The sequence below is a fragment of the Nicotiana tabacum genome, chromosome 10 (genome assembly GCF_000715075.1).
Source record: "Nicotiana tabacum cultivar K326 chromosome 10, ASM71507v2, whole genome shotgun sequence".
NCBI classification, from domain to species: Eukaryota; Viridiplantae; Streptophyta; class Magnoliopsida; order Solanales; family Solanaceae; genus Nicotiana; species Nicotiana tabacum.
In genome coordinates, this window is record NC_134089.1 from 101085010 (window position 1) to 101096094 (window position 11085).

Genomic DNA, 11085 nt, shown 5'->3' on the forward strand with positions numbered 1-11085 from the left:
GGACTCCCTTGCTTATCTTCAACAGATCCATGAATTTGTGTGAATTCACAGCTCTTGGAGCGATCAGGTATTTGTGTCTCAAACCTTCAGTGACGTCCATGTAACCCGCCATTTCTTCTAAGGTTGGGGTGAGTTCAAAATCCGAGAAACGGAACACGTTATGGGCCGGATCCCAAAATGTAACCAAAGCCTTTATGATGTCGCACCGAGGCCTGACGTTCAACAAATTAACCAAACCTCCCAGGTGCAGTTTGATCTTGTCTTGCTCTGACTTTTCCAAATCCTCCCACCATAATCGCACTTCCAGAGGGATTTTGCTTCTAACTATTATCGGCAAACTTGGACTTATGCTCATTCTGCATGTTTATTGGGGTGATTAAGCAAAGATCCAGACTCATTGGACTCAAATACCAAATTGACACACCCTTTTTTTTTCCTAGAAAAACGAAATTTGGTTGTTTCTGAAAAGTATGATGTCACCTTAAAAACTTTCGTTCTTTGGATTGTACCTATATTTTGAAAAACAAGTTGAGCCCGATGGGGTTGCCTACGTATCTCGCACCCTGCGAGAATCAAACTGACGTAGTTCAGGCATAAGCCGAATTTTGAAGACACACTATTTTTCTCTTAGAAATGAATCAAAGACTCTTACTTTCTAAAACAAATTAATAAGACACACATTTTTTCTTTTTTTTTCAAAATTCTGGCAGAGCTTTAACCATTTTCTAGGTATTGATTTTTCAAGAATAAATAATTATCTCTCTATCCGTTATTCTTTTTTTTCTTTTTTTCTCTCTTTCTTTTTCCAAACATTCCCGATATTCAGAAACTGGTCAGCATGAAAGCCTTGAAACAAGTAAATGCATAAAGCAAACAGGATGTAGCAGGATGGTCTTTATTCTCAGGTTGCTTGTCTTAGACGGACCCAGCCCCTGTGCTGAGTCCCCTAAGTCAAATGCACATGATGCAAATAAGCGTTCCTACTAGGGATCCGGCATGGAGTTATGTTATACTAAGCTGTAAAACCTAGGTGTTTGTTCTAGACCTGGCTTACCCGAGCGGACAACTCGAGCCAAGGATGGGAGCTGTGTACCGGTAACCAAAAGGCCATCCGATTTTGCAACTCCTCCGAATCCTCGTTCTATTTTGGCATATGACACTAACAGAAAGAAGCCACGACCAGCGTGCACTCCTCAAGAGAGAGAAGAGAGGGGTTTCGGCACAGTTTTATATTTACAGTTCAAATAATATCAAAGCGGTAAAAGCAGCATTTAGCACATTAGGCTCAAAACATGTAATAATCAGATAATAAATAAAGCCAAATAATAACAATTATTCTAAGCTCGAATTCTTAACCCTGAACCAGTGGTTCTGGGTAGAGTCCCCAGCAGAGTCGCCAGAGCTGTCACACCTCCTTTTTCCGCACCCGAGGGCGCAAGGGAGTTTTTCCAATTAAAGGACAATCGAAACGGGATTGGTTTATTTATTTCAGAGTCGCCACTTGGGAGGTTTAGGGTGTCCCAAGTCACCAATTTTGATCCCGAATCGAGGAAAAGAATGACTCCATATTACAGTCTGCATACCAGAAATCTGGATAAGGAATTTTGTTAACCCGGGAGAAGGTGTTAGGCATTCCCGAGTTCCGTGGTTCTAGCACGGTCGCTCAACTGTTATATTCGGCTTGATTATCTGATTTTATACAAATATGAACTTATGTGCAAATTCTAAACTTTCACAGCTTTCATAATTATTATTATTTTTACAAGGAATTGCAACGTCATGAAAACGTACCTCGAATCACGTTACATCAATGTACACGTGATTGTTGACATAGCTCGACTCGGTTGAGATTTGGATTTGGGTCACATAAATGTGCACCTGAGTTAAGGAAAATAAATTATTAAAGGCGCGCTTAAAGCAACTAGCATATTGTTATTTTGGGGAAAGCCATGAAATTCGCTAAATGGCATGTCCCGAATTCTAAGCATTTTTATATATATACATTTAGAGGGCCCCGCACTTTGTACATTTTTGTTTGTCGAGGCTCGTCTCATTCCTTATGAAAGGAATTTGCAACGTCATGGAAGTGCATCTCAGACCACGCCACAATCAATGTACCCGTGGTTAGAGACACATTTCGATTCCGTTGAGATTTGGATTTGGGTCACATAAATGTGCACCCGAGTTTAAGGAGATAACATTATTAGGTACGCGCTTAAAGAGACTATCGCGTTATTATTCTGGGAGGGCCGTGAGATTCGCTAAACGACCCGTCCTGGAAACTGAATGCTTCGATAATATACATTTAACGAGGGCCCCGCAGCTTGTGCATTTTTATTTGTCGAGGCTCATCTCGTCTTTATTTTAAAAGGATATCCTATAGCAACTACGTTTCTTGTCGCATTTGTCTCTACTAATTGAAAGCGGAGATAATCCAAGTTAATTATATGCTTGCAGGTCATTTATAGCAGGATTCAGAGGCTTAAAAAATCAGAAACAAGGCTGCGCCCCACAGACAAGCGATCGAATCTCATGGGCCCAAACCCAGTTTGTGCGGGATTGGCCAGGCTTGGGCCACTGATTTTCTGACGAGGCCTGCTTGGTCTGTTTCAACTTGGGCTCGACCTTCGTGAGGTTGAGACCGTAAACTCGTGTTCTTTGTTTTAAAGGCGTGGTTTATCAATTATAATAAGGCAGTTTATCAAAAGGAAATGAACTTAGCTAACAACGGATAGCTTCATGCTTGGCATGTATTAGAGAATATGCTACACGATTAGACTAAGTCTAAGATACAACCTACTGCATTGGGAATACTTTTACCTAACAACATACATATACGAACTAACATTCAATCACCATGCATTGATATCTACTAGGCGTGCAAGCTACCATCAGTATCCAAACAAAATGTAAACTATTATACATTACATGATATTCAATATAATAGTCTATGTATAAAAAAAATCTTCAAATCTTCTCTTTTGTATTCATGCTCAACTTTCAAGTTACATTGATGCTGTTAATCGTGTACCTGGTATAGAGGACAAGAAGAAGGGAATGATCAGCTGGGCAGTATGCAATAAACACAGCATCAGCAGATACACAGCGACAACACAGCAACAAACCAACAACCACAAGTGTTTTCCACAGTCCACAGACAACCAGCAACAGTTTCCAGAACAAAGAAAACCAGCAGATGGTCGACCCTGTCTTATGCCAAGATTACCCTTATACCTTGCATATTACTGTATTACCCTAACTCTTAATAGTCAGTATATAAACCTCTCTGATTTCAGCCAATACCTGACTACTAGCTAATTAAACTCAATACTGCTTTCAGGTTGATTTGTTAGATTTCTAAAGTTGGTCGCCAATTTTCTGCCTAAGTTCAAACAATGATTCAAACTTTAAGCAAACAGGGGTGCCAATCAAACGGTATGAGTTGGCCACATTGGGAGCCAAACCTGACCAACTCACAACCAATTGATCCAATATGCAGTCAAGGGTGTAAACTATAATCAACGTGCTACTATATCAGGCTTACAAACAACATCATAAAATAAAAGAAACAGGCACAGTAATCGTACTGAAATGTAGGCTCCTGATTTTCAAACATTCAAGTGGATTCAGTTGACGACACTTATTTAGATGACTATACAAACTATAACATACAGCAAACAACCAATAAAATCAACAAAACAAACTCAACTTTAAACTCAAAATGTACACACATGGATAGACGAGTCAGAAACCAAAACAAACCAGAACATGTACGACAGATAGAGTTTAGGATGACAAAAGAAAAGGGAAAATACCTCCGGGACTTGAAACTAAGACTGACTCAAGCTCGAGCTCGGGCCAGGTGATTTTGGGGTCTAATGGACTTTAACCGAAGCGTTCTCAACTGAGAACACTTCGGTAAAAGTCTGCTAGGCCCTGATCCTGCCACTGATTCGGACAAAACCCATAGATCTGAATCCTAGGGTTCTTGAGGTTCGATTTGGGAACCGTTCAATTCCAGTCAGATTCGAACGGAACCAAAGCCATTCAGGGGGTGAGGGAGGTCAGGAGGGGCTGTGGTGTGAGTTTGGGGTCAATCGGTGTAGATCTGGTTTTTGCTCGAATCTTCGTTTGAAGATTCGAGAAGCTACGGGTTGATTCGAGGTGAACGGTTAACGGATTCATGTTCAGGGTGGTTGGGTGCATCGGGGATGTTATTTTGGTGGTCATCGGAACTGTGGTTACCGGGCTCATGGGGGGGGGGGGAAACCTAGGCTGCTAGGGTTTGAGAGGAAAAGGGGTCCTGGGGAAGATGGTGAACAGTGGCTGAAGGGGGGGTGTGGTTTGGGGCGTGGGGGTAAAGGGTTAGGTTTATATATGTATTGAGGGTTTAGATCCTGGCCGTTGGATCAAGTGAGATCAAGGGCCAGGATCTACTCATTGAAGAGAGACGACGTCGTTCGGGGGCTGATAGTGGGTTGAGACCGGGTAGGGGATTGGACCGGGTCGTGTTAACGGGTTTAAAGGAGGGCTTGGATCCGTTGGATAAATGGGGTTGGACGGCTCAGATCAACTTGCCTGAAATGGCGTCGTTGAGGTTAGATGAACAGCCTGATCAGGACCGTTCGTTTGAATCAGATCAACGGCTTCAATAGGGGCGCAAATACGGCGTCGTTTGAGTCCGTGCTTGGGCAGGCTCGACTTGGACTGGATCAGTGCTTTGGTTTTGGGCCTCGTTTTGGGGCCCAATCAGATTTTCCCCACCTTTTCCTTTTTTTTTTATTAACAAAAATTTGAAATAAACTTCCTAAATAAATTGTAAAAATTAAAAATTAAATTAAAACAAAATTACACACATATTAGTTAACACCTATAACAACTAACACACATTTTAACATTAAATACAAATCACTCAATGACAAGACATATATTTTTTGATTTTCTTTTCCTTTTGGAGTAACTTTCGCGAAGCAAATATCACGTGCTTACAGCTACAAATGCATTTTCTGGGCAATATTATCCTACTATTTCAAACTGTTTAGTTTATATTGCAGCACTATCTGATTTGTTTGTTGAATTTGGTGAGGGTGGGGACATTTATGAACTTGCTATAAATGAAATGAAACAAAAGTTTAAAAAATATTTTTTTTCCTATCCCTCCTATTTATGGTCTTGCTGCAATGCTAAATCCTACAATGAAATTGGGAGGTCCTTATTTTTGGTATTCAAATATTTATAAGGCTTTAGATCTTTCAAATGAGGAAATTGCTACACTTGCAGATGCAAAAGCTTCAATTAAAATTAATGCTCAAACAGTTTATAATGCTTATCAACTTGCCTTAGAGCATGCTAGGCCAACTATTCCAACCCCTACTTCGTCTATCTCACAATCCTCTAAAAGAGTTGCGGGCTTAAAAGCTCTTAAATCTTGGACGGAGTTCAGGGGTCTCAAGGTGAAAATTATGATGAAACTTCACATCTAAATGAGCTTCAAGTTTATTTGTCTCAGGGACTTGAAAAGGAGAATCCAGACGGCTCTTTTGATCTTTTGGAATGGTGGAAGGCAAGGGAAAAACATTTTCCGGTTCTTGCAAGGATGGCTCGGGATATTTTATCAATTCAAGCTTCAACTGTTGCATCAGAGAGCGCTTTCAGTCAAGCAAGACTGCAAATAGGTGATCATAGAGCGTCTATGAGGGATAGCTTGAAAAAATCAGTACTGTTTAGATATTGGATCCGCTCGGAAAGAAGAAACTTTGGAATTGCAGAAGCACAACTGGCGATAGATGAAGCTTATGAAGAAATGATAGCGGAACTTGCGGAGGATTCGGCTTCGCCCGGAAGTGGTGATAAACAAGCTTCTTTTCCACCACCACCAACGCAACCTCCTCCGAACCTTGAAGGATTTATGAGATTTGTTAGAGATAATACATAGACTAATATGTATTTTGGCACATCTTCCTTAGTTTTTTTTTCCTTTTAATGGTGGTATTAGTACCTTGTTGTGCTCATTCCATTGGGGGAAGGATGACTAAGAAAGATATGCCATTTTTGGTAATAAAATTTATTGCTTCTACCCATGAATATCTTTTCGCAATATTTCTTTGTCTATACTTAGAATTATTTATAAGCTACAATATATACATAAGATACAATATATATACTACAAGAAAATATATTATGCGAATATATATACATAAGATACAATATATATACTACAAGACAATATATAAGAGAATATATATACATAAGATACAATATATATACTACAAGACAATATATTATGCGAATATATATACATAAGATACAATATATATACTACAAGAAAATATATAAGAGAATATATATACATAAGATACAATATATATACTACAAGAAAATATATAAGAGAATATATATACATAAGATACAATATATATACTACAAGACAATATATTATGCGAATATATATACATAAGATACAATATATATACTACAAGAAAATATATTATGCGAATATATATACATAAGATACAATATATATACTACAAGAAAATATATTATGCGAATATATATACATAAGATACAATATATATACTACAAGACAATATATTATGCGAATATATATACATAAGATACAATATATATACTACAAGACAATATATTATGCGAATATATATACATAAGATACAATATATATACTACAAGAAAATATATAAGAGAATATATATACATAAGATACAATATATATACTACAAGAAAATATATAAGAGAATATATATACATAAGATACAATATATATACTACAAGACAATATATTATGCGAATATATATACATAAGATACAATATATATACTACAAGAAAATATATTATGCGAATATATATACATAAGATACAATATATATACTACAAGAAAATATATTAGAGAATATATATACATAAGATACAATATATATACTACAAGACAATATATTATGCGAATATATATACATAAGATACAATATATATACTACAAGAAAATATATTATGCGAATATATATACATAAGATACAATATATATACTACAAGAAAATATATAAGAGAATATATATACATAAGATACAATATATATACTACAAGACAATATATTATGCATGACAATTTAGTGTTTTACTATTGTTTTGTTATTTTCTTTTTCGTCAAGCACTTTAATAATTAGATCTACATATATACTACATATATATTTTTAATATAGCCATAATACTACAAGAAATTGCCTTAAAAAAAATAAAAAATAAAAACCGCTAGGCCCACGAGCCCGGCCCGTTAAGCACATGACCATGTGGGCTTAGGCCGTCACGGGCCGGTTCCACCCATTGAGCCCACGAAGCCCGGGACCGCCAAGCCCGGGACCACGAAGCCCGGCCCGTTAGGCCCACGAAGGCCCGGGCCAGAATACAGCCCTGGACAATGTATAATATAGTATTAAACTTTGCATCACAAAATATCCCTAACCGTAGTACACTGGCTAGAAAAGACAATATTCGCGGGGTTTTGAATGAAAGGACCAAAAAGACTTCAAAATGAGGATGAAAAGCTTTTCATAACAAGCTGAGACAATGGAAAATTAATTATCACCACTTCCAAGAATAATACTGATACAACATTACAACAACAAAACAAAAAAAAAATATGGGTAAGGCAATACTACATATTGATATTCATATTCCTCCTTTTGGTGATGAAATAGAGGAGGGAAAGCAATGGTAGGAGTAATTTTTATTCTTGCCTCATCTTTATGGTGGGATTAATTCACTTTAACAAGTATTATTATCGCATATTCCTTTCATTTCTCCTTTCCAATATATAGAAAAGAGAAACTTGGCCTAATATTGTCACGACCCGGATTTCAGACCCTCGAGAGCCGTGATGGCGCCTACTGGTGAAAGCTAGGCAAGCCAAATTATCCTAATTACTTAACTTTTTTCCAGTTTTAAACCATTATCAGGGATGAGTAGATATCATGCAAATAGCGAAAATAATTAAGCGGAAGACAAAATCTGACAATTTATCTTAATACAAAACTTTGGAAATCTAAATACAACTCTACCCAGAATTTGGTGTCACAGCTTCACAGACGGTCTAAGAATATTACATACAAAGTTTGAAAGATAAAATAAACACTGTTTCTGAAATGAGTAAAGGAAACAAGATAAAGGAAAAGATAGGAGGTGACGCCAAGGCATGCGGACGTCTGCAGGACTACCTCGTATCGCCTGTGTGGGCTGAAGATAGCACCCTCACTGCGGTCCAAGCACTCCGGTATCAGTATCTGCACACAGTGCAGAGTGTAGTATCAGCACAACCGACCTCATGTGCTAGTAAGTGCCTAGCCTAACCTCGGCGAAGTAGTGACGAGGCTAGGACCAGACTACCAAATAAACCTGTGCAATATAGCGTACAAAAATAATAGGAAGCAGATAACAATGATGGCAACGATGATCAACCAGTGGTGTAAATAGCAGGCCACAAGAACACCATAAATGTTTCTCAACGAATAATAGATACAAGTGCAATCAATTTATCAAGTCCTTCAAATATAAATCTTTCGCCTATAAATCCTTCAAGTAATAATCTCTAAGATAATATGATTTTCAATGAATATATTTCAAATATATTTCCTTTAAAAAAATATCTTTCAAATAAGCATCTTTCGAATATAATTCTTTCGAGTAAATGTCACCTTGAGACGCCTCATTCACTTAATATAAAGTAGAGTACAACTTCCAACCCAATTAGAAAATCAACAAGGAAAGATGAAGTTATTTTTAGAAATCATTTGATAAAGAAGGGACCCTTTTCAATTAAAGTACAATATCGAATGAATCCTTTACCTTTAATACGAGAAATCAATAAATCAAAACATAGTAGAAATTCCTTTTTAAGTAAAGTACAACCTCAAATGGTTTAAGGAAAATTTAGTTGAGAAATCAATTGAGTTAAAAATGTAACAATTGTTAAAATTTGGAGTATTGAACATATAAAAAAGGTAAAAATAGAATATCAAGAGAATTATAAAGGAATCAAAATCCAACATATATATATATATATATATATATATATATATATATATATATATATATATATATATATATATATATATATATATATATATATATATATATATAAAGCGTATAATTTCATATATATATATATATATAAAGCTAAAAACAGAATATCAAGAGAATTATAAAGGAATCAAAACCCAACCACTAACAAGAATAAGGAAAACAAAGGCATATTTCACTTTCTTTTCACATCTTGTTGCAGGCGTGCAACCCGATCCCATTTCTTATATCTTGTGTTAGGCATATCACCCACTCCCATTTCATTATATCTTGTGGTAGGCGTACCACCCGCTCCCATTTCATTATATCTTGTGGTAGGCGTACCCTTGTGGTAGGCGTACCACCCGCTCCCAATTACAAGCCAACAATAATCACAAGGAATCCCGGCAAGGGAACAAGAGCAATATAACAACTTCCCGGCAAGGGAACAATGATATTTCAACAACATCCCGACAAGGGAACAATACTATCAAAACAAACATCCCGGCAAGGGAATAATAATATCAAACAAACATCCCGACAAGGGAACAATAATATCAAACAACATCCTGGCAAGGGAACAATGGTGATAATAACATATGAAGCGCAATAAACCACAACGGAGTCATAACAATTATAATACAAGACTCACGAGCATGCTTGACACCAACGTATAGATACTCGTCACAATGCCTATACGTCGTACTCCGCAATTAACATGTAGCAAATAAGACACAACTCCTAATCCCTCAAGCTAAGGTTAGACCAAACACTTACCTCGCTTTGCAACCAATTCAAAAATCCAACAAGCTTTTGCCTCGCGAATTCGTGCCCGAAATTCTCAAATCTAGTCATAAGCAATTCGATTCAGTCAATAAAAATTATAGGAATTAATTCCATATGAAATTCTACATTTTTCATTAAAAAATCCGAAATTGCACTAAAAATTCACCCGTGGGGCCCACGTCTCAGAACCCGACAAAAATTATGGAATATGAAACCTCATCCAACCACGAGTCTAGTCATACCAATTTTACTAAAATCCGACATCAACTCGACCCTCAAATCTTCAAATTAAACTAAGAGGGTTTTCAAAAAATTTTCAACTAAAATCACCAATTAAATGCCAAAACTAGAAATAGATTCGGGTAATCTAACCAAAATTTAAGTTAATAACACTTACCCGTTATTTTCTCTGAAAATCTCCCAAAAATCGCCTCTTCCCGAGCTCCAATTCGCTAAAAATGGTCCCATTTTCAGAACTTAATGTTCTGTCCAGAAAAATTCCGGGTACTGTTCACGCGTTTTCACTATTCACGAGGCACTATACACGATACTGCTCACGGTACTGTACGACACTGTTCACGGGGTACTGTACACAATACTGTTTACGGGGTACTGTATGGCACTGTTCACGGGGTACTGTACACAATATGTTCACTGTGTACTGTACACGATACTGTTCACGGGGTACTATTTCTGGAATTTTTTTGTTTCCTAAGTCCGAAATCACTCCGAAACACCTCCGAAACACTCCCGATCCCTCGGGACTCCTAACCAAACACATGCACTAACTCAACAACATCCTACAAACTTAACCGTGCGATCAAATCGCCAAACTAACATCATATACCACGAATTAAGCTTTAAAATCCAAGAATTCTTTCAAATTTTCTTAAAACATCAAATTTTCCATTTTGAGTCCGAAACACGTCAAACGACGTCCGTTTTCAACCAAACTTTACAGAAAGTGCTTAAACCATATATAAGACCTGTACCAGGTGCCGAAACCAAAATACGAGCCCGATACTATCACTTTCTAATCAAATTTCATTTCCATTTTCCTTAAATATTTTCAGAAAACAATTTTACTCAAAAATTCATTCCTCGGGCCTGTGACCTCGGAATTCGATTCCGGGCATACGTCCAAATCTCATATTTTCCTACGGACCCCCTAGGACCGTCAAATCACGGGTCCGGTTATTCCAAATGTTGACCGAAGTCAAAGTTATTCATTTT

General features: G+C 37.0%; 1 long non-coding RNA gene across 1 annotated transcript; it reads right to left on the bottom strand.

The window, feature by feature from the left end:
* Positions 1–8011: 8011 nt before the first annotated feature.
* LOC142164883 (uncharacterized) lies at positions 8012–10567 on the bottom strand. The gene is made up of 3 exons (XR_012695966.1): positions 10250–10567; positions 9844–9913; positions 8012–8291 (listed from the first exon to the last, which is right to left on the bottom strand). It is a non-coding gene; the product is annotated as an uncharacterized LOC142164883 (long non-coding RNA).
* Between the last annotated feature and the right edge of the window lie 518 nt (positions 10568–11085).